Source organism: Paramisgurnus dabryanus, chromosome 10 (assembly GCF_030506205.2).
Source record: "Paramisgurnus dabryanus chromosome 10, PD_genome_1.1, whole genome shotgun sequence".
Classification (NCBI taxonomy): Eukaryota; Metazoa; Chordata; class Actinopteri; order Cypriniformes; family Cobitidae; genus Paramisgurnus; species Paramisgurnus dabryanus.
The window spans coordinates 25,227,922-25,253,778 of record NC_133346.1 but is presented as its reverse complement, the minus strand read 5'-3'; the positions used below and the strand labels follow the sequence as shown (position 1 = coordinate 25,253,778).

The 25,857-nt window shown below is 39.9% G+C and overlaps 1 protein-coding gene and 1 long non-coding RNA gene across 4 annotated transcripts in view; both read right to left on the bottom strand.

The window, feature by feature from the left end:
* Positions 1–25,857, bottom strand: part of palm2akap2 (PALM2 and AKAP2 fusion) — a 162,388-nt gene that overhangs the window by 93,795 nt on the left and 42,736 nt on the right. The gene's annotated exons all lie outside the window — the stretch shown is intronic.
* On the bottom strand, positions 5,841–8,034 carry LOC135718508 (uncharacterized). The gene is made up of 2 exons (XR_010520864.1): positions 6,207–8,034; positions 5,841–6,087 (listed from the first exon to the last, which is right to left on the bottom strand). It is a non-coding gene; the product is annotated as an uncharacterized lncRNA (long non-coding RNA).

Sequence of the window (25,857 nt, the reverse complement as noted above, 5' to 3'; positions counted from 1 at the left end):
ATAAAGCTGATTTTTTTATCTAATATGTCATATGTTTGTTTTTAAAAATGCTGTTTTGATGTTTGTAGAACCTTCCACTGCAAAGAACCTTTTGTTCAGCAGAAAGGTTGTGAGGTTGTGTGAGTGTTTAGGTTTCTTATGGAACCATACAGTCAAACAAAGACCATTTTAGAAACCTTTTCAAAGACTTCAGAGAACTTTTCTGCTACACAAAAGACTATACAACAGTACTTCAGACTGTAAAATGGTCCTTGTAAGAACCCTTAACTTAAAAAGGTTCTTCCATGGCATTGCTGTGAACAGCACTTTCAGAACCTTTGTTTCTAAGATTGCTGTTGGTTGTGCAGAACACATAGCACAGACAATGTGCCTTATATAATGAAAGATGTTTGTATCAATGATTTTGAAGAAAATATCCCATATATGTTCAAATAAATTATATTTTATCCACTTTTTATTTATATTTATTGACATTAAAAATGTTGAATTTATTCAACTTTTATTCAAATTGTATTTAATGTCAATTTATTTAGTGTACATTTTTTATATTTATGTTGTAGATTTTTACCAAAAGACTTACAACTAAATTGTTGCATCAGGAGGCTGGTGGGTAAAAAAGATTTCCAACAGTTTAAACTAATGTTGTTAAATCTATGCTGTGTCTTAAACTTCTGTACACTATCTCCTTCACTACTACATGTTGACTGTAAAATAGCTAAATTAGAAAAGTAACTAAAAATATATCCTTATGTATGTTCCTATACCATGGGTGTTAATTGTTTTCATTATTATACACGGCACTCAAAAATTCTTGCTTCTGAAGGTTTCTTGCTTCCCTGGGTCGTGGAACAATGGCGGTCCCGGGTCGTGAGGCAATGGAGGTCCGGGGACGTGGAGCAATGGCGGTCCCAGGCCATGGAGCAATGTCTGCCCCGGGCTGTGCAGTGAAGGGCCTGGACCATGTAGCAACGGTGGGTTTCGGTTGTTGCTCTCGGCCTTGTCCCTTTGTACCCCCCCAAAAATACTTGGGAAAATTACCATCCTAACCATGGACTCTGACAAGACGATCTTAGGCACTGGTTCAAGCATGGGGGTATCTATCTTGGGCACTGGTTCATGTATGGCACCGGCCATCTTGGGCACTGGTTCAGGTATGGTCATCTTGGCTGGGGCTGCAATCATGGTGCTGGCCATCTTGCCTGGGGCTGCAGGCATAGTGGCAGCCGTTTCGGCTGGGGCTGCAGGCATGGCGGCGGCCATTTCAGCTGTAGCGTCAGGCATGGTAGGGGCCATTTTGCAAACCGGTTCAGGTGTGGTGGCTGCCATTGTGGGAAATGTTGTACAACTAATAGCCCAAAACACCACAAAGCTGTAGCCATCACTGGTAGCATAGAGGACATATCTCAGCTTACGTAAAAGTCACACCTATCTTTAAAGGTCTTAAAATAACCAACGGAGCAATGTTTGTGCTAACTGTGGTGTAAGAGGAAAAATTGACCAGCTTTTCTTTGTGCCACATTACCACCTTGGGTGTGCATTTTTAAAAATAATTCAGTAGCCTGTCATCAATTATTTATTACGTGTTTTGTACAAGTCTTACAAAAAAATGACAAAATTACTGTGGACACATTGAGTTTGTGTTTTGAGAAGCAGCCGTTTATCTGAAACATTAGCCAATAAAAGTTATGCACAGGAACATTGGATCTTTCATGATGTCTGCTGTGAGCTGTGTGTTTTCTGTTTATAACTACATTTGTTCTGAAGCGTGTCACTAATTTGGGGCTAGTTTTTTTAACCACTCAACTGTGTGTGTGTGTGTGTGTGTGTTTGTGTGTGTGCGTGCGTGCGTGCGTGTACCTGGTAATTATCATGTTGTGGGGACCAATTGTTCCCACAAAGATAGGAATCCCAGTATTTTTATGACCTTGTGGGGACATTTTGATGTCCCCATGTGGAAACAAGCTTATAAATCAAACAAAATGATGTATCTTGAAAATGTGAAGTAGAAGAAAGGTTTTTGTGATGGTTGGGGTTAGGGACTGGGGTAGGTACTGTAAGGGGAATAGAATATACAGTTTGTACAGTATAAAATGCATTACATCTATGGAATGTCACCACAAAACATGGAAACCAGAATGTGTGTGTGTGTGCTGCCTTTTGAGGCTATTAACTCTTAGTGACTAAAATTGGCCTAAATTATTCTAATTATATATTTCTAAATTCCCTAAACTGGAATAAACAGTAGGCTTAATACTAGACACAATTTACATAATTCTTATAGCTCCTCATTAAATTTATTGCTCTTTGTCACAGTTGTAATAAATGTTTTTCATCTGTTTTCCATCCATATATAATTTCGTATATTATTACATTTTATTTTATTTCGGTGTATGATTTTTCTTCCGTATATTTTTCGGTGTATGATTTTGTCTATGTCCTGTTTTTGTGTTACAGATGTTGTCTGTAAAGATGCGACAATGCAATTTTGTAAAGCATACTACAGAAATGAGAAAGTTTTAGGCTTTAGAGCTTTAACAGTGCTGATTAGGGTTGTGACAATTAATCGGGCAAATGCACATTTTCTCAATGAATGAATTTGAATGAATTACGGTAAAATGCAGCCACATCCAAAAGCCAGGGGCGCTCTCGCTTAGAAACACCATTTGTGCCACAGAAGAAGGAACATTACTAACACTATTCTAGGAAATAGTGTAGTGGAAGAATTTTGATTTTGATTATAGTTTATGAACTTATAATTGTTAAATGCAAAATCCAGTGTTAATTTTGGCAGCAAATTCTGATGTAGTCTTAGTCTTTTGAATAACACACCATTTAGTTTTAGTCTTATTTTAGTCATCTGAAATATTTTAGTCTTAGTCTAGTTTTAGTCGACGAAATATCATAAGAGTTTTAGTCTTAGTCTAGTCTTAAGTTTTTTAGTCTGTTATGGAATGGTATTAAGGTTTGAATATGCAATACAGAGACAGATTTAATGGTTGTTAAAGAAAACACGTATTTTATTTTATTCTTAATGTCAAAAAAACTGACCGTGGCTTTTTCACAAAAGATAATATCACATAAAATAAGCATAAGGCCCGCTCTACCTAAAAAATATACATGGTCCCTGAAAAAGATATGCCTTCTCCCTAAATGACATGCACACACAGATACACAAGCGCGCAGACACACAGACAGAGACACACACACGCACTTACACACGCACTTTGTCCAGTCATGTAAAACCACAACATATACTATAACGTTACACATTTCATTCAATTTGAGGACACTGAATATTTATACTCAGTATTAATTCAGACAATCCAATACAATCAATATAGTTCAGATGTGTATTCCTTTTCAATGTTATTCCAAGCTTAGTGAAAACACGGTGGTTTATCTTATAAAATAACCTTAGCGTCCATGTTTACCTTTGCATGTATTTCTGGATGAGTCATTTTTACAAGCTGTCGTCTTGTCATATTTGAAGTGTGATCAGATTAGACGCTAGCTCTGACATTGTTGTTGTTAATGAGACATGTCTTCAGACCGGGTGCACCGCAAAACGTTAGCGTGTTGCTAACGAGCGAAGTCAACTGAAATCAGCCAAAGCTGGGCAACGAAGACTGTACAACTAAATATAATGTAAACAACCTGTTGTGAAAACAAACTTTGCCGCGGGTTTTTAAAATGCCTCTACTGCCTGCTGCCTGCGTAGATCAACCTACCCTCAAAGATTCGCTCTGATTGGATCCCACAAAACTTTCCCCACAAAATGAGTAGCTCTGATTGGATCTCTTCTCCATTCGTCCCTCCCTAACATTTTCGTCTTATTTTTATTCGTTGACTAAAGTGTCAATTATATTTCGTTACAGTCTTCGTCATCATATCTGACTTTTATTTAGTTTTTATTTAGTCTTCGTCCGTGAAAAAAGGTTCGTTGACGAATATTTTTCGTCATCGTCTTCGTCAACGAAATTAACACTGGCAAAATCCTGTTCTTCTGTTCTAGTGAAAGATTTCTTATCTTTCCATCTGTTTAGTAGTAAAATGTCCAAAGACTAGGACATTATGCAAAGTCCTACCAGATAAGATAAAGGGGGGCTAGTGAATGAGATAAGTAACAAATGATGAACAAGTGGAAAAACTCAGTAAACGGTAGAGTTTCACTGAGAAAATTATTTCTTCTATTTGACCAGATGTGCTTCAACTGATATGTTTCTTAGTCATTGATAAATTGAAGGTTTATTTTCTAAGTGACGCTGGAACTCAGATGAGATCTTTGGATCATGGGCAGAGATGGGATGACTGTGTTTTTCAGTATCTTACTATAAATATGTGCTCAACCTTGTAAACGGGGCTCTCGGTTTTAAACTTCTGGCACCAGGGAGTGAGAGCCTATTCTATAGAATATATTAAATTCAGACAAAGAAAATTCTGTTAACAGTGTGTCTGTGTGATCCTTGACTTTCACTCTTAGTGAGTATTATTTGATGCGGCTAAAATTCCACGACAATATCTAGAGGCATATTTATATCGCTGTTCTTCAGATTGTTTTAGGTATTTTCATGATAATAAAGAATATTTTAAATGATTGTGTTTGACGAGTGTTGCTCGTTATAAACGAGTCAAACTTGTAGTGATTTTAGATTGATAAGGACTTACTACTGATCAAGGAGCCGTAGTACATGCACAAGCTGTGCATGAAACACTGAATCGGAGCCTTACGATTCAGAATCGATTTTAGACAGGTCTTTTTAATGGGAGCGCGATGCATCGATGCACATCCCTAGTGCTGATAATCTGATCAGCTTGATTAATGGCAAATACAACTGTTGTATATATCATTATGTATAAGATAAATGGAATGTTTATCTGAGAGGACTGAGCCATGGTGTTTATCCGTCAGGACCGCCTGTAGCTTTGCTGTGAGTACTGCTAATTTAGCATGTGTCTGGAATGCGACAGCTGCAGCTATGAGCACTCTAAACACATTCTTTGGTGCAATGGCTCCAGACCTTTTATATTGTCAAGATCACACTCTTAAACCAGGCTACAGTACTATCACGCAAGCAAGACAACCAGCCCAGTCTCATGGAGATGCGTTAGCGATAGCATGCGATAGCACAAGGTGTGAAAACTCAAGCAATACATATGCCAAATTCCAATTTTGCATGCATTTTATATCATCTTTTTGTGTCATTTTATGTGTTGGTTTCTCAATTCTTTTCAATTTTTTTCCCATTGTCCCTTGGGTTTGGGGTAAGAACAACTTTCTGTTACATAAAATGAAATCCAAATCCCAATTCTAACCACAACTCCAGGTGACCATGGCTTAAATATAGACAAAACCAGGAGAAACCTATATATTAAGTGACATCCTAAAGCAAATCCCAAATTTAACCCCTAACCCAAGCGAAAATGGTTCAGAGCTATTACATTAGTCAAAGTGTTCGGATGCGGTTTCGTTTGGATAATGTGAGTGCAAGAGATATTCTTTCTAAAAGTAAAGGCTCATCTACACCTTCCTAAAATGCCTTCTTCAAACACGCCCACACATATCTATACTGTGTTCACTTTTTACAGTATACTTAAAGCATACTGAGCATACTTAAATTGCTCCACTTTATCATTTAGAAGTACAGTAAATACACCTCAAATTGTGCTTTACTGCAATTTAATTACAAATAAAATATACTTGTAAGAAATTAGTTTTCCCCAAATACTTTTAAAGTATATTGGTCTATCCACATAAGTGTAGCTGCAAGTATGTGAAAGTATACCAAAATGTAATATACTTAGCATATTTATTTCTACCATAAAGACTCAGAAGGCAAGTGAACGTTTGAATGACATTTATTCCATGTTGAATTAAAAGACAGAAATTCAAATCAGACTCAATTAAATGGATGCTTGAGTCTCGTATAGATTATTTTGGCGTATGCCCCGCCTTTCGTCCGGGTCTAGCTGTAGTCCGGCAGATCCTGCCTGATGTTGAAGGCAGGGGCGGAGCCTACCCCCGGACAAAAGAACAGGGAACAACCTGGTGGTGGTGGGGAGGATGGAGGCGAACTTCAGCTACGACACCTACGGGCAGCAGGAGAGAGTGTTAGTTCAGCGTTTAAATAGTCGGCATTGAGCTGTGATTGGCAAGCCGATTTTATGAATGAATGACGTGGTATTAGAGTCTTCCTGGTAGAACTTACGCTGACGCTTTCATTTCTACCATAAAGACTCAGAAGGCAAGTGAACGTTTGAATGACATTTATTCCATGTTGAATTAAAAGACAGAAATTCAAATCAGACTCAATTAAATGGATGCTTGAGTCTCGTATAGATTATTTTGGCGTATGCCCCGCCTTTCGTCCGGGTCTAGCTGTAGTCCGGCAGATCCTGCCTGATGTTGAAGGCAGGGGCGGAGCCTACCCCCAAAAGTGAAATAGATCAACTGGCTTGATTGCTAGGAAATCGAAGAGATGTCAATCCTGAAACAAGAGAAAATGTTAAGAAGGAATCAGACTTCTTAAGCTATAAAAGCTATTTATTGGAACCCCCCCAAAAATTAAGCCACGATAGGCATAGGCACTTTAATGTCTGATTCACACAAAAGGAATAGGATAAGAATTACAAAATGCTTCGTCGTAAAGTGCCACGGTAGGCTATACGTGGATAGGTAGCCCCGATAGGCAATATATGTAACGCCACGATAGGCCACGTCAATCGATAGCCCCGATAGGCGATGTGTAAAGCCACGATAGGCCACGTCGATCGATAGCCCCGATAGGCGATGTGTAAAGCCACGATTGGCCACGTCGATCGATAGCCCCGATAGGCGATGTGTAAAGCCACGATAGGCCACGTCGATCGATAGCCCCGATAGGCGATGTGTAAAGCCACATCGATCGCTAGCCTCGATAGGCGATGTGTAAAGCCACGATTGGCCACGTCGATCGATAGCCTCGATAGGCGATGTGTAAAGCCACCATTGGCCACGTCGATCGATAGGCGATATGTAAAGCCACGTCGATCGATAGCCCCTATAGGCGATGTGTAAAGCCACGATAGGCCACGCTGATCGATAGCCCCGATAGGCGATGTGTAAAGCCACGATAGGCCACGCTGATCGATAGCCCCGATAGGCGATGTGTAAAGCCACGATAGGCCATGTTGATCGATAGCCCCGATAGGCGAGAAGGCCGTGGAGAACACTTACAGGGCAACGTTTTGCAATTTAGTGTGAAGACCGTGAAGGCACAGATACGGGGCAATGATATGCCAAATAGCGATAAAGGCAGCGGAGGGTAAATGCGGGGCAATGATATGCTGTATGCGACAAAGCCTGTTACAGGGCAACGACTTCCCATGTAGCGTGAAGACCGCGAAGGCAATGATGCGGGGCAACGATATGCCGACTCATTATAAAGGCTGTGGAGGATAGATGCGGGGCAACATATGCAATGTAATAAGTCGGTTGTGGTATCCATGACACAATGTAACCATATGCAAAGTAACGAGGAGGCCGTGATACAGATAAACCATAAGTTACATGGCGAAAAACGAGCGGGAGCCCATGATAAGGCAATGATATGCTGATTAGCGAGAAGGCCATGATACAAGTCAACAGTTTGCAGTATAGCAGACGACTGTGAATGCTGGATATAGGGCAATGATAGGCCACGCAGCAAGGAGGTCACGAGAGCCATGCAATGGGGCAACAATATACCCTATAGTGAGAAAGGCTGCGAATGCCATGTCGGAGGCTGTGAATGCCATGTCGGAGGCTGTGATGAAAAGCAACAATATTCCGATAAAGCACGCTATGCCACAGATTAATTTAGCGAGAAATGAGACATGGTTGAGTAACCTACACCACCACCAGTATATGCTTGATCATACCGTGATCATTATGCAGCTTAAAACTATAGAAAACTGATGAAACTTTGCATTTCAAGTGTATTAACTTTTCGAAGTATTTATGTAGTAAAAGATGGGATTTTGGCTATGGCTTTGAATTGCAAGCATAATAATGGCAGAAAAATTACCTAGGAAAACATCATAACAATTAACATGAAACTGATTGAGAAAGAATTTATGGTTTTTGAATTTTAAGATTAATAATTATAGACTAGAAAGGTTAGTAAAATGGAAGTAAATTAATCTAAGCTGTATAAACTAAATCTGAACGGACAATATGCAATTGAATGCTTAGTGTCTTGACTGAAGTGTTATTAACATCTTGAAACTAGAAGGTGCGGGATCAGGTTATGTCAATAGACCATATTATCAATGATAGCCGACGCCATCAATTGCCCTTCTCACAGAGAGATTATGATACTACACAGAAAAAACTTCCAGGATTTGTCTGGAATCATTAAATTTTGGGCCATTTATTCTGCCAATGATTTTTCGGAGTCATGCTTACTGTGAAAAGCCGTAAAGACGTGTGATGCATGTAAAGTCCTGCACGTGCTTGTCTTTTCGACGCTTCTGAAGTTTGGCAGTTATTCGGAACTCGTAGTTTTTGGGAGATCATGAGGAGCGCGTGATGCGCTGCTCTGTCATGCATGTGAATGATCTCAGCTTTAGCAGCACGTATAGCGAGGAGCTCCCTGGTCTCTGCTTTAGTCCAGATTGCAGACATCTCATTGTGAATGTTGAGCTGCGTTTAAATTCCAGCGTCGAAGAGCTAAACCATAACTTGTTGTGGTGACGCTTGCGCATCGTTTTGCCCTTGTTCACTCTGAATACTTTACATGTATCTTACGGCAATTTTACTAGGTTTTCTCCATGTAAGCGTTCCCAGATCACTTCCGGGGCATGATTCTGTTGACACGGGACCTTCGAACATTTAAGAGAACATATTTTAGACGATGCTGTGAGTCAGACTTCACCAAAAGTCTTTGACAACATGCAATTGACTTGTTTATCCATTAAAGTTTAACTTAATTATGCTGAACACTTTCACATACCATCCTTACATAACCTGCAGTTGCAACACCAATGTGCATAGCATGATTTGCCTTATGAAAACTACCTTTTCAATACACGAGTAATGCTTTGACTTCGCTGCACCTGAACTTGTAATGCATGTAGCGTGGACTTCTCGCACTAGGGTGGTTAAAATGCACACTGGGTTTAAAATCAATGAGAGCGAGTTCCATTCCCTGTTACAAGGTAATTTTCAAACCGCTAAGGCATCAGTGATGTGCAACAAAGTTTAAGAGGTTTGCAAACGAAGGTGTTGCCAGCTGCTTAAGCTGGTCGGTCTGGTGACTTGTATTTAAATATATTAAATAGATATGATGAAAATTTTCAAAAAACCCCAAAGCTCAAAATCTATCACATGACTAGACAGAGCAGACATTCCAATTTACAAAGATACCAGGATTGTAAAAGTCCGTTGAAGATTGAGAAAGTTATGGTATTTTTAATATTAGAAATCAGAGGAAAGTTATATGATGTGTGACCAAAATGCTGCTTATTCACATGTTTTTGCTTATAACTTTCTCATTTTATCAGACATTTTCATGAAATTTTAACAGAAGGTAGAACTTTGTTAGTACTTTCAAATTAAATTATAAACATTTACTGTTTTAGTCAGAATAAGCATCAGACTTTAGTTGGAATGGGCATCGGACCCGTGGTAACCATTATTTTTAGAACGATGCCTGCAGTGGACATTCTGACATGACGTTCACTGTAGTCTATTACAAGAAACGTAATATGCAAATTTTCGCGATTTATTTAAATACAATCTCCTCCATATTACCATGTTTCAGCACCAAGATAAAAGATATATTGTGGTCCATCAACGTTTCATTAGTGTCCAGAGTTTAGTGGAAGCATACCGACCGGTTGAAAGTGACACTCATTTATAAACCGTTGCTGTGAACTAAAAACACCTCCGAGTTGAAAACTAAACATATCAAACGCTTCCGGTGGTCGGACTTGACGTATTTATTGTCGTATTTAGTGAAAACATACAACCTTGCGACGAGGACTGGATATTGCATGAGATGCATTGTAAAAGTGAGACGCATTCTGCCGCGCGGGCAGAAGCAGATTTTACGCGCGTGCCCGCGATGTCAGCATTGCTATATTAAATAAGAGGAAATAAATTGTCACATTCCCAGTACTATCGTGTCGGCAATCTCACGGGCTGCGTTATGATGAGATCTCTGGATAATATCGCCCAACACTAGATCAGAAAAATAATTTTAATGATGTAACTTACCTCACACCAAATTAAAATGACAGTGCATTTAATGCCACAATTCTTATGAAATGCAATAAATTGATTTCAACTGTATAAGTGACAACGGCGTTTCGAACGGCCGTCGGATGAAACAGTGATAATTGTACATTTGACCAACATAACCAGACAAACACTCGCGATTTGCGCAAGAAATGCAAGTTGAGCGTTACGACTGCGTGCTTATTCCTCTGTTAGTATGCCAATGTGGCCTATCGTCAGTGTTGAGCAGCCTGCATAGAGATGTTAACAGTGACATTAACAATGACATTCACAACTAAAATAAGACATCCCGTATATTTGGTCAAAGACTGCAATAACTGACAAATACAATAGGTAACATTTAAGTCCCTTAAATTGGTCGGAACAGGTAGGCAATCGGGAAGGTTGTATAAATTAGACATATTCAGGAAAATTATGTAAAGCAGTGACCTTACCTTGGTTTTTAGGCAGACACATGAAAAATTTACACCATTTTGTCGTTTACGCATTTTACACAATTTGTTTACAACAAACACATAATTCACTTAGACCGTTGCGTTCGGGTCTTTGACGTTAACTTACTCACGCGTTAATGCCGTGCTGTTAAAACGCGATCGCCTTTCAGGATGAATAATGCCATTAAAAAAAAAAAATATATATATATACACACATGTTTGCTTTACGGAGCCTTCGCGTGGGGATTCTCGTTTAGTTGAGAAGACAGAGATATTTTAGTTAGGAAGACATCACCCTTCGGTGTTTACCATGAACCGTAACTCCTCAGGCATTCAATAAGATCAGTGACACCTGTTGCGGCCGAAGCTCAGGCAATCATCAGTGACACCTGTGCAAGCGTCCAGTGAGTTGCTTTTGTCGATTACAGTTTACGTTAAAAAGGACTGCATTGTATTAATCTGTTCATTGAAATGAAACGGCCTCATTCATTGCGTTTTTGTGCCAAATTTGCGAGCTTCCCTAAATAAGGGACTTTGGCAAAGATGAGTTGCGTTCGAAGGGGCTGGTCAAACAACGCCTACCGTAACCTTGTGTTGCAGTCTGTGAGAACGAGTGGCAGATGAAACCGAGTAGCATTTCGTGAATGAAAGATCCTGGGAAAAGGTTAAATTGGCACGAAAACATTGCGGGCCGAGTAAACATACCGAATTCACAAATAAGCAGAGGAAGGGCGAGTGGTTTGACATCCGATTCTGCGTGGTACGTACGAGTAACAATCGCTTCGAAAACGTTTGGTTTGCACTAAGCATCGAGCAATCGAACTTCAGCTACGACACCTACGGGCAGCAGGAGAGAGTGTTAGTTCAGCGTTTAAATAGTCGGCATTGAGCTGTGATTGGCAAGCCGATTTTATGAATGAATGACGTGGTATTAGAGTCTTCCTGGTAGAACTTACGCTGACGCTTTCATTTCTCACAAGGGTACTTTAAGCTTGGTTTTGGCTTGCTGACTCTCCTATTGCCGCATTACAGTAACTTTTTAATTAAGCAGCAATGCTGTTTATCCTTATTTATTGTTGAAAATTATAATTTTCCAGTGGTTTTTTTTCAGAATTTACATGATTTATTCATTCTTTAAATATTCAGCATGTTTTGGGTGAATATTCAGGGCACATGTTTGTAGTTTCTACAGACATACTGAATGTAACTGATTTTAATTTCAGTTATGAATTTCTCCTTGCCAGATAAACACTGTCTGATTTTAAGTTGCTTTAATCATCTTATTTTAGGTTTTTCAAAGATAACAATTTGAAATTTGAGTATTGTGGCTTCTAGTCCATGTCTATGAGCTTTGGACATCTAAGCTAGCTACTGTAAGGGGTCCAAATCTGACCCCATCCATCCGTTTGGCCCAACGAAGGAATCCAAACGGCATGGCCGAGGATTATAGCGCATTCGGTCTTTTCTGGCGCTTGCAGATGACGTTTTGGCATTTATGCGATTTTGTATTATTATCTGACTCCAAGATAAGGTTAATATAAATCGGATTGATAATTACTTTTAACAGTTGCAGAATTTGGGTGGATGTTTGGTTATTCTGGTTTAGCCCTACTTGTTATTGCATCCGTTCATTCGGCTACTCATGTCGCTTTGGACTCACGCACCGGCCGTTTATTAATATTTAATAATCATGCGGGCCCACAATCACAACTGAACCAGGCTTGGTCGCTGCTAGAGGTTAGACCATATGTTCAGAAGGCCGCATTTTATGCGTGCTCATCTCTGAACATACTTTATTTAGTCCCCATAGAGGTGCAACTTAATTATTACAATATTTATTTCTAACCAGAGGCTCACAACCACTATCATAAAACAAACTGACCGTCTTCTCCAATGATAGCTTTGTATAATCATGCCATAATTTAATATGCAACTTAGATAGATTAATATTGAAATAACCAGAGGTTGAAGCTCATCTGATTTAGAGTGGTCAGACAACATTTACTTGTTACTCTAAACAGGAAATTAGCCTCCACGCATCTAATTTAACTTAAACTAACGCCAAGTGCTAGTCGGATCTCCAAAATCCTTCGCTGATGTACTACTATGCCGTCTAGTCTGAGATTTTGGTCCGGAACTAGCCTGATTTTCAGACATTGCGGAAACAAGGATACATCGTAATTTACTAATCATGTCAATAACTTTCGTAGCCGCAGAATAAATCCAAACATAACAATTTATTAACCAGGTAGGTAAAAACATAATTCAGAAGCCAATTTACATTCCAATTCAAATACGAAACAAACAAAAAACCAATGCATACCTGGTACGGAGATGGAAATCTGGTTACAGATTCCTCAAAGTAAAATAAAATACATGATGCTATATCAAAATACAGCATCATGGGGGTGCATTTCTAGATATTGAAAGTCCCCCTGAACCATTTTACATCATTCCCTTAAATATCCAGAGAGACAAAGCATACAGGAGTTACAGGAGTTTGGTACTGATTGGTTGTTGTAAAATTCAGGGGTGTTGCCTAATATACATACAGTGGGTGATTGGTCAACATCTCTAAGGTAGGAGTTGTCTCCCAACATTAGGTTAAGTTTACTTATTTATTGTCACAGATTAACATTGAATCCTGTTGTCATATTAATAAACCCAAATGTATCACTTGCATTAAAACACTTCATATAACACCAAACAAGACCAGTTTCAGATTCTTTGTGCATGTAGAATGTATACAATTTGCTTTTAGAACATGAAGAGAGGGGGACGAGAAAGTGTGGTAGGGTGTGTGACTCTTCTGTCTCACCCCATGGGGTAACTGTCTTGGGGGTAGGTGTGAATTCTTTGAGAAAGGTTTCAGGGCTGCGTTCCCCGAAACCTTCTTAGCTCTACGTCGTTCTTAAGATGTACCTTAAGCTGTACCTTATCGTTAATACGTGTTTCCCGAAACGTTCTTAGTTACGTATCCCTTCTGTAAGTCATTCGTTCGGAAGGTTGGTCTGGAGCACTCTTAGCTATACCTTATCCCACTTGACTCCACTAGGGGCCATGACTGATAAAAGTTTGTGTAGATTGCAGTCTATATAACTAAATATCTGTAAAAAAAGTTGAAGTACACTTCGTGTTAAATTATTTTTAAATTTAAAGAATAAAACATTCACATAATAAGACATCATTAAACTGATGGTTGTTAGATTTTTAATAATTTTTTTCCAACTAAACATCAGATGCGAACTATTATTACAGGCTTAAGAAAATATATATAAAAAAGATTTTGGGTGGAGGAGTTGGTGAAACTATGGCAGGCAGCAATACAACGAATCTGACCATTTCATTTGTGCATTACATATCCGTGAAATCTTTACTTTACCGGCTATTTTAGCTGCAATAAAACAAATCAAGTAAAAATTGCATGCCACGGAGCACATTCATCACGAAATCATAATTGTTGATTTTCCATAATATTATTATTGATGTTAAGTCGACTTTGCATCAAAGTTTTTTTTTATGTTTTCTAACTTTGAGGCAACTGCATGCCATATTCTTTATAAGAAACTGCTCCATTTGATTAGCTACTGCTTGTATAAGGTCAACAAATTTTCCACATTAAAACTAATCAAAGCTAAAATCTAAAGCAATCATAATATATATTTATATATCACATAATATATATTTTTATGTTATATTTAAGGTAAACGGACAGGCGCAGCTCCAGAAATGCGTCCATTAAGCTTTATCCGCATTGTAAACGTGCTGCTTGCGCATCCAGTGTCCAAGCACAATAAATGCGTGAACTAATGAACAACCGTTTGTTTTTAAATATTTTAAGTGTAATGCACAGCCAACCCAGGTGACTTGCATGACCCACCTTTACCCTGTGCAACGCATTTATTGGGAACCTCTAATATAAATTATCCTTTAAAGTAAAGGAATAATGGATGCATTGGAGCAGTTTATGCATGATACTTTTGGACATGAAGTTGCGGGTTTTGCACGCGTTTGATATAAAATAAAATATACAAGGTTTATATTTAGTTGTTTGCAGTTTGAAATATTTTTACAAGATATTCCTAATAAATGTAACTATTTCTGAAATGTTTATTTAATAAAGAACTCCGCTATCTAATAACGTAGCGAAGTCCCTATTACATAAAGTGAATAATTGATTGTCGAGCAATCAATATCAACCTATTCAGCACCATCGCCATGGACAGCACCTGGTAACGTCGTACGTAAGAAAGAATCCCGCTAAGGTACAGTTCGGGAAACACGCCTAGAAAAGGTATACCTGTAGTAGTTAAGGTTTAACTTAAGAGTAAGGTTTAACTTAAGAGTAAGAGACAACGTTATCGGGAAACGCAGCCCAGATGATAATTCAACAGGAATTAGGAAGCGGTTCCCTGTGGATTCAGCCATTTGCTACTGGCTTTAGAAATACCTTTTGTCAGGGTTTACAGAGCTTACACTACTGATATGCTCATTTTACTGATATGTACATGTAGTTTCTACCAAAAGAAGACAAGTAATCTTCCATGTCAGCAGGGTCTATACACTTTTGGTTAATGAAATGCTCTCTAGAACAAGCACGTCCCTTCTCCTAAGCGCTTGTCACTAACTTACAATAGCTCAATAGCCTGCCTCAATTTTTCTATATAGTAAATACTGCAATATAATGTGTATATCAGTGGCGGTCGGTGACTTCTCTTTTGAGGGGCGGGAATTCAATATATGTGTTTGGAGTGTCACATGTGTGGCTCCTCATGTCAAAAATATGTGTTTGGTGCTTGATGTTAACCAATATCCAATATGCGTCATGTCAAAATATGTGCCTGCTGTACACACGTCAAAAGAGTTTATGATAAAAGAGACGCTTACATATACAAAATACTTCCAAGAAACTAACTTAAAACCAAACTCTGAATACACATGAGATGAAGAGAGTCAAACGCGTATTATTATAAACCCCTACAAAGCATCTGCCGCAGGCACGTTTTTGACGCGTGATTCACATAGGCTGCGTTCACACGGTACCATAATATGGTTGTCAAACCCGTATTTGAGTCCTTAAGACGGTTCCATTCACATGCAGTTCGTTATTTAGGGGTTTGACAACCGCATTCTACAACCGACCTCACACCTGTAAATTTTCGGGTTTCACAACCGTATTTACAGAAAAGCTGTGGCGTGTGAACGGAATCGCACTGGACAACCAGTTGTCTGTCACATCATCCAGTGCTTTGTCTGCATGATATGACTGCAAATTAAGCAGCAGGATTGCTCCATAAGGTTAATGAGATATATATTACCTTCATAGACGCCACAGAGCATATTACATTAAATCGCGTGTATCCCAGTAAGTGAGAGCAAAATAATAAAACCTTAAAAGTGGACGATATAATGTTCGGTGTAAAATAAAAGGGATAATTCACCCAAAAATGAAACTTTTACTTTTGAAATAAAGCTCTTACTCACCTTTTTCTTCAGTACAGCAATAAAGAAGATATTTTGCAGAAAACCCATCTTCATATGAATGGAAGTCAACCGCCACTTAGAGAGCTCAAAAAGCAGATATATCCAATACAAAAGTAATCCCCATGACTCTTGGTGACATATTGGCTGCCTGTGAAGCAGATCGATCGGTTTTTGCAGGATATTAAACGTTATTTACAACATTATTAGCGTTAATGCACATCCTTGGAAACATATAAAGGTAATGGTTACAGGCACCGCGTGCGAATAGCACACTGGTTTGAGGTTGGTTACTCGTTCATACAGGCAGTGTTCTATTTGTGTCGTAATGTGCTGTCTGAACAGCACATTTCCAGACTCACACCTGTAAGCAAATACGGTTGTCACTCCCGAAATTCTGTCGTGTGAACGCAGCCATAGTTTCACATGACGCAATGAAAACATATTTTGACATGATGAGGCACACACATGACGGGCTACTGTAAATACATGTTTGGTCCGACTTTGCATCATGCGCCCTCTAGGGATGTCAAGATTCCCTGATTCGCCAGGTGCATCGGCATAAAAGGTTAATGATGTGATGCATTGGTTTAAAAACGGATTCAAATTAGCATTTGCATCGCCATGCATCGTTTTTAACATACTGCATGGGTAAAACAGATGTATGTATTTATAATTATTAGTAGATGTGCTATACTTTTATTATTTCGAAAGTGACCAATATTTTAAAATTGCTTTCTACTCTCTAAACTTTTGCTACACCCTTCAACCCCAAAGAAACCGAGGCATGTCATGAAAGTCAGATAAAGCATAAAAACGTGAAAATGGAGTTTAAATTGTATGGACTTCAAATGAGTGAAGTGGAATGGATTTGAGAAAGCAGCAGCAGGAAAATCAAGGCTGTAGCTAAAATTTCGGAAGGGAGTTTAATTTATTAAGGCATTTCTATCTATTGGAATGGTTTTGACTGACAGCGCTCTGACAAGTTAGAGTTAGTGGGTTGGTCCAATATCATTAATCTTAAAGTGGTCTTATAATGTTTCAGACCCCCATGTAAAAATCCAATGTGTGGAAACTATCTGTACACTCTAAGAAAGGATGTGTTAATTTTTACACATTGTTTTGTGTTATTCAATTTAACACATTGTGTGTTGATTTTGTATTAAAATAAATAAAATGACAAATCAAGATGTGTTTAAACAACACAACAATGTATTGTTCCAATAATAACACAGATGTGTCTAGTTAGGGACAACACATTAAAATGTGCTTAACTAGAGACAAGATGTGTTGGTTTAACACAAATGTTTTAAGAGTTTACCATATTAAAATGCATAGCATCCTATTTTTTCATCCTATTTTTTCTGACCGCACTGCATCGTAAAGGGGTGAATCGTATCGTAATGGTAGCTACTCATATGCAGAGGTGGGTAGAGTAACCAGAATCTGTACTCAAGTAAAATTACAAGTACTTATACAAAAAATTTACTCAAGTAAAAGTAAAAGTATCAAATCTAATTATTTACTTGAGTAAGAGTAAAAAAGTATTAGATGAAAAAACTACTCAAGTACTTAGTTACTCGTTACTTCCGATCTGATGGAAAAGAAGCGTAAAAACACTGAATTTCAGACTACTTGGAGGGTTTTTACAAACTTCTCCTTGAAAGTCTCATTGTTCTGCTTATATACTGCTTATAAACCTAGGTTAAAGTAAAGCAGCCTATCTCAATCCTGCAACATCACATAATGTGTCATTAAAAAAATTTGACAGTTAACTGTGTCTTTATTTTCACGTTCACAACACAATCTTGGCAGCATCTGCCTTTAAACAAGCTGTAGGAGCCATACATTGGGTTTGATCTTTCTATTATTAATATTCATTTCTTCTTATTCTGTCGTGTATGTGCACCTGCTTTCGTGACGTCATTGCTTACTGTGGGTGGCACTCGGGGGTGTGGTGTTTGTATTAGTGTGTGTGTGTGCGCTCACCTGTGTTTTTGGATCATGGCCGCGGGGTGAGCATGGGGAGAAACTTTTTGTTGATCGTCATCATCACGTCGTCATCGTGGTTGCACTGTCTGTCTAAAGTATCTTTGCACATTTTATGAAGTACATCAATCAAAGTAAGTGTTTGTGTAAACTCGTGAAAGAGAAAAATAAAGACATCCCATCATGTGCAATGGTTTGGCGTGACGCGTCTTCAATGTCTATCCTCATGTGTTCAGCCTGCTGCGGTTTGGTATGGTTTGGTTTTTGATTTTGATTAAATCTATGCCGCAATATTATGTCAACAAAAAGTTTCGTTGTTGAGCGGATTGTTTTGAACGTATTATCGGGACAACGCTGGATTTTTGAGATCGCTTTCAACTTTGTAAACAATATACGTGAACGCGCATTTGACTCGCGTAAAGCCCATTCATTCACAAATTGGCTGTTACGATGTTTATTCAGTCATCACAGTCGCCTCTATTGAAACGTTTATGTCCATAAACATTGTGCATTGTCTGTCAAAGAAAATATTGTATTCCCCGTTAGGCTTAGCGGTACTTTCACATAAGGTGATCGTTCTGTTATGTTTATTTTGGGATTTTTGGTAGTGTTTTGGTTTGTGTTTCAAGCGGGTGAAGCATTGTGCTTGGGAGTGCCGCCGTAGTTCTGGTTCTAAGACGGTTTGTCTGGTTCAAGACTATCGGTATTGAGGTACATAAATACCCACCGCTAGTATGCACAGAAGACTAGAGTTGAGTTTAGCTTAGCTTTGATGGATAAATTAGGGGGAATCAAAGACGATGCATTGTACCTTGTTTAAGTGGAAACATAAGTGTTAAAGGGGCGCTGTGTTTAGTGTTACAATATTTATTTGATTATTTGTGAATAAAATGGAGTTGAATGGTAACAAGCCAGATGAGAAAAGACAAACAATACTTAAACCCAAAGCTTTTGAATATAAATTCGGGCGACTCCAAGAAGAACGCCAAGCAAAAGTAAGAAAGATTAAAGGTGTAATAAAAGAAATTAAAGACCTAATGCGTAATGGTAATGCTGATAATGCTGAAAAAATGTGGTCATATCTTGAAAATGTATCAAGCTTGTTTAATGAAGCAAGTCATCTTCATAGTGTTGTGATATCTATGCTTCCACATGCAGAACAAGAAAAACAAAATGCTTGGTTTGATAGTGTTGAAAAACGTAAAACTGCTTTTGTGGAGGAGACAAATAAATGGCTGCTGGAGGCGCCAGACGCACCAGTAGAGGGCGTTGTTTCTCCACATTTAGGATCTACTGTTCCTAATGATAATGAGGCATGCATAATTAAAATTGTGGAAAGTGTGGTGGACAATCACATTAGGCCATGTGATAGTGTCTCTAATGTGTCAGTGAGGTCGAAGAGATGTAGTACAGTAATGCGTAAATCTATGTCCACTACATCTTCAGCCAGAATAAGGGCTGAGGCTGAGACAGCCGCTCTAATGGCTTGTCAAAGGCTGCTGAGTCAGAAGCATGCCCTGGAGGAACAGCAAGTACTGTTGAGGAGAAAGCAGGAGGAGCTGGACCTGGACATGGAGCTGGCAGCGTCTATGGCTGAAGTGAGTGTATTTAAGGCTTCTGAAGGATCTCGTATGTCTCATGCTTTTGCGAAATCAGATGGAATGAATTCTTATTTGGAAAGAAGAAAAAGAACACCGTTAAACCATAATGCTGCAACATTTGTGCCTGAGTTTAATCCTCAACCGTTGGCTGCTGGGGCTGTAGGGGAAGCTTCGATCTCAGGTTGTTCTGATGTGAGGTCCAAGACATACGATAAACTTGAGCTGCCTGCTGTTGTGACCTGGGACAATCCATCCGCATTGTTAAAAGGTGTCTCTAATCCACCAGTTACTCACCTTCAGTATGATGCTGCACCTGTATCAGTGAATAATTCTGATCAGCGTTTTCTCACAGTTTTGGGAAGGCAAAATCAAATTACATCTTTATTGGTTGAACAGCAGTCACTTTTTCTCTTACCTAAGCGAGACCTACAAGTTTTTGATGGCAATCCACTGCAATATCAAACCTTTATAAAAGGATTCGAACACAACATTGAAGGGGAACACAAAGTCAGAAGGATTGTTTGTATTACCTCGAGCAATATACGAGAGGTCAGCCCAGGGATTTGGTCCAAAGCTGTCAACATCTGCCTCCGTCCCATGGATACACTAAGGCAAAGTCTCTGCTTCAGGAGCATTTTGGTGATCCATTCAAAGTAGCCTCTGCATACATGGATAAGGTGCTTTTATGGCCGGTAATTAAAGCTGAAGATATCAAGGCTTTACAAGCATACAGTTTGCTTTTGCAGGAATGTTGTAACTTTATGGGAGTTGCTGTGACCGATCTGAACGTGCCTACAAATATGCAAATTATTGTGAAGAAACTACCTTATAAGTTGCGGGAACATTGGAGAAGTGTGGCCTGTGATATTCAGCAGAGGTTTGGCCGTAGAGTTACGTTTTTGGACATTGTGGAGTTTGTTGAGAGGCAAGTTAAGATTGCAAGTGACCCTCTTTTCGGAAATATACAGGATACATCTGCATCATGAAGAAAATAATTAAACATGGTCAAGTCTCAAACTAGTTCAAAGGTTAAAGGCAGTAGTTTTGCCACTACTGTAACACCTGCTGAGAAGAAAGTGGAGTCTGGGTATAAAAGGCAGAAGGACTTACTGGTGAAAGTTTGTTTGTTTTGTGGTGCTGGGCATTCATAAGATGTTTGCCGCCTTTTGCAGAAAAGAACACAAAATGAAAAAAATGTCTTTTTTGAAGGAAAATCGTCTGTGCTTTGGATGTCTGTGCACTGGGCACATGAGTAAAGACTGCAAAAAACGTCTGATATGTAGTGTTTGCAGCTATAGGCATCCCACGTTGTTGCATATCTACCCCAAAGCAAAAGAAAAGGTTTTGACTCAGGCAAATGGTGACTTGGAAATGGTCAGAGATGGTGCCGTGGTGTCTGTTCAGTCCAGTGGCTTGACTGGGGCCGGTAAAGAGGACTGTACGCTGTCTATTCTGCCTGTTCAGGTGAAATCCAAAAGGGGCCAAAAGACCTTGGTCACGTATGCGTTTTTGGATCCGGGGAGTTCCGCCTCATTTTGTACGGAGCGACTCATGACCCGACTCAATCTTACAGGGACGAAGTTGGGAATCCTCCTTAGAACTATGGGACAAGAGAAAGTAGTGGACAGTTACAAGTTGTCAGACTTAGAAGTCGCTGGGCTGGATTCCAACAACTTTTGTGGCCTGCCTGAGATTTTTACTCAACAGAGTATGCCTGTTCATCGAGGTAACATTCCGCAATCAAAGGACATCCAAAGATGGCCGCACCTGAGACACATAAAAATACCAGAGATTGATTCTGATGTTGACCTTCTGATTGGTACTGATGTCCCTCAAGCTCTGGACCCATGGCAGGTGGTTCGTTCAGTGAATGGGGGCCCATATGCAATTAAGACCATCCTGGGTTGGACAGTGAATGGCCCGCTCCGTGGATATTGTCATATCAGTGATCAAAAGTGTTTGCAGCCTGACATCACAGTCAATCGGATATCAGTGGCAAGACTTGATGAGCTTTGGGAGAAGCAGCTGAAGGTGGATTTTCCTGAAACTCTGCAGGATGAACAACTTGGTCTGTCAAGGGAGGATAAACGCTTTCTTAAATTAGTCTCTGAGTCTACCAAACTCATCAATGGTCATTACAGTATTGGTTTCCCGGTAGGACAAAGATACCTCAATATGCCAAATAACAAGACCGTTGTAGAACAGCGTGCATTGAGTCTCAAAAAACGTTTGAGTAAAGATCTATCTTTTCGTTCTGATTACATCACATTTATGTCCAATATGCTGGCTAATGGTTATGCAGAGAGAGTTCCATCTGATCAGCTGACCCGTTGCGATGGAAAGGTGTGGTATATACCCCATCATAGAGTGTATCATCATAAAAAGAAAAAACTACGTGTAGTCTTTGATTGTGGGGCAACGTTTCAAGGGACATCTTTAAACTTACAGCTTCTTCAAGGACCAGATCTCACAAATTTGTTAGTAGGAGTCCTCACAAGATTCCGCAAAGAGCCCGTGGTGCTCATGGCAGACATTGAGGCCATGTATCATCAGTTCAGGGTGCCGGCTGAAGACTCTGATTTGTTGAGATTTCTCTGGTGGCCTGATGGAGATTGCAGTCGGGAGCTAATGGAATAGAGAATGCTGGCTCATTTGTTTAGCGCTACTTCCTCACCTAGTTGTGCCTGTTTCGCCCTGAGGAAGTGTGCTGAAGACAATCAAAAGTGCTTCAGTTCTATGGCAGTTAACACTGTCCTGCACCATTTCTATGTTGATGACTGTTTGGTGTCTGTCGACTCTGAAGAGGAAGCAATATCTTTATGTCAAGAGCTTAGTGCTTTGTGTGCTAAAGGTGGTTTTAAGCTCACAAAATGGATCAGTAACCGACGAAATGTTCTTGCTACCATTCCTCAGGAGGACCGAGCCAAGGAGGTGAAAGATCTGAATCTGAATAGTGATGCTTTGCCAGTAGAGCATGCCTTGGGTGTGCAGTGGTGTGTCCAATCTGATTCATTCAAGTTTAAAATCACACTTAAAAACCATCCACTCACAAGAAGAGGAATATTGTCTGTGACTAGTTCGATCTATGACCCTCTTGGTTTCTTGGCACCTGTTGTTTTGTCTGCGAAGAAAATCCTACAAGATCTTTATAGGAAACGTTTGGGATGGGATGATCCTTTGCCATCTTCTGTTGCTGGAGAATGGATGACTTGGTTGGAAGACCTACATGACCTTGAAAATTGGGAGGTCAGTAGGTGTTTAAAGCCTGTGGATTGTGGTCGTCTTGTCTGTGCTCAGCTCCACCACTTTGCAGATGCAAGTGAGGAAGGGTTTGGGACTGTGACTTACCTGTTGCTTCATGACAATAGAGGGCGGACTCATACTGCCTTTGTAATGGGAAAGGCACGAGTAGCTCCTCTAAAACTTGTCTCTATTCCACGTATGGAGCTGACTCCCGCTGTGGTTGCTAGCAGAATGGACAAGTTGTGGAGAAAGGAGCTGCAAATGGACCTTCAACAGTCAGCAGTTTTGGACAGACAGCACTTCTGTCTTGAAATATATCAAAAACGAGACATCCAGATTTAAGATCTTCGTAGCAAACAGAGTGTCTGAGATATTGAAAATGTCTAACATATCCCAATGGAGGTATGTCAATACATTAATCAACCCTGCAGATCTAGCCTCCAGAGGTGTTAAAGTTCAGTCATTGCTAAAGACTAGTGCATGGCTCTGTGGTCCTGACTTTCTTCATGAGACTGAGAGCAGGTGGCCCGGAAATCCTGAGCCCTTGGATAACTCTTTTGTTGAAGACCCAGAAGTCAAGGTTGTGATGGTGAATGCTGTTCAAGTTGAGCAGGTCAGTCCAGTGAAAAAGCTCATTGATCACTTTTCCTCCTGGCTCCATCTTAAAAGAGCTGTCGGTTGGTTCCTTAAGTTTAAGACCTTGCTTCTGTTTCTGGTGAGACATCGAAAGCTGCTGAGAAAAACCCTTTCTAAATTGGACCAAAGTGCTGAGCAGTTGGAGAAAGAGCTTCAGGTCCAGATGAAAGCGGTTAAGGCTCAAGTACCAAAGAGTATTTTGTCCGTGGAGGATATGGTTGTAGCAGAGTCCGATATTATTCGTTTTTGTCAGAAAACAAGGTTTCTGGAAGAACTGGCTAACTTGAAGAAAGGAGAGTGTGTGAAAAGAACAAGTCACCTCTACAAGCTTAACCCCATCCTGGATGGTGATCTCATTAGGGTTGGAGGACGGCTTAGTAGAGCAGCAATGCCATTTGAAGCAAAACATCCAGTTATCCTGGCTAAAGATCAACACATCTCCACACTTATTCTTCGTCATGTGCACCAAGAAACAGGCCATGGTGGACGCAACCAAATGCTTTCTCATCTACGTCAGAAGTATTGGATTCCTGGTGCTTGCGCTGCCATCAGAAAGATTTTGACTAAATGTGTCGTCTGTCGTAGATTGTCTGCTTCACCTGGATGTCAGAAAAAGGCTGACCTTCCTTGCAGCAGAATAACTCCTGACGAGCCTCCTTTCAGTCGAGTTGGTTTGGACTGCTATGGACCGTTTGATGTTAAACGTGGAAGAGCTGTGGTCAAGAGGTATGGGTTAATCTTTACATGCTTAGCGATGCGAGCCATACACCTTGAAGTTCTTTCATCGTTGGACACCGACTCTTTCATCAATGGTTTCAGAAGGTTTGTGGCGAGACGTGGTCAAGTCTTGGAAATCCATTCAGATAATGGTACTAACTTCGTAGGCGCTGAACGAGAATTGAGGAAGGCCATTGAAAATCTGAATCACAACCTCATAAATTACACATTGTTACAAAAGAGTGTGAAATGGGTTTTTAATCCCCCAGCAGCATTACACCATGGAGGTGCTTGGGAAAGGTTAATTCGGTCAGTCCGTAAAGTGCTAAACTCTGTTTTGAAGACTCAGACTCTGGATGAAGAAAGTTTGGTGACAGTGTTTTGTGAGGCTGAAGCGATTGTTAATAGCCGTCCATTAACAAAGGCATCAACAGATCCTCAAGATTTGGAGGCATTGACCCCCAACCATCTACTTCTGCTTAAGACAAAGCCATTGTTGCCCCCGGGGTTGTTTGAGAAGGAGGATGTTTATGCTCGTTGTCGCTGGAAACAAGTACAGTATATGTTGGATTTGTTCTGGAAGCGCTGGGTAAAGGAGTATCTTCCTGGACTTCAGGAGCGCCAGAAGTGGAATACTGCCAAAAGAAACTTTGTTCCAGGAGATCTTGTGGTGTTGGTGGATGATATGGCACCTCGTAATACTTGGATTATAGGAAGGATTTTGGATACCGTTACGGACAAAAATGGACTGCGAAGTGCACGGATTAAAACTAAAACCAGCCTTTTGAACAGGCCAATAACCAAAGTCTGCCTTCTGCAGGAAGCAGAGGGCAGTGAAGATCTTTGGATGAAGCAGCCATGAATTTTGACATCATTGGACTTTAAAAGGACTGATAGTTCACTTTGCATGTCTTACTGGTGTCTGTCTCCCACAAGGTGTTAGTGGTGGTCAATTATTACTATGAAATAATTTGGGGCCGGAATGTAGGAGCCATACATTGGGTTTGATCTTTCTATTATTAATATTCATTTCTTCTTATTCTGTCGTGTATGTGCACCTGCTTTTGTGACGTCATTGCTTACTGTGGGTGGCACTCGGGGGTGTGGTGTTTGTATTAGTGTGTGTGTGTGCGCTCACCTGTGTTGTTGGATCATGGCCGCGGGGTGAGCATGGGGAGAAACTTTTTGTTGACCGCCATCATCTTCATCGTGGTTGCACTGTCTGTCTAAAGTATCTTTGCACATTTTATGAAGTACATCAATCAAAGTAAGTGCTTGTGTTTTCTAAACTCGTGAAAGAGAGAAATAAAGACATCCCATCATGTGCAATGGTTTGGCGTGACGCGTCTTCAATGTCTATCCTCATGTGTTCAGCCTGCTGCGGTTTGGTATGGTTTGGTTTTTGATTTTGATTAAATCTATGCCGCAATACAAGCTAACAGTAAACAAAAAAGAATGTGTGTGTCTGATTATTATTATGTTTTTATATGAAAAGGTTATT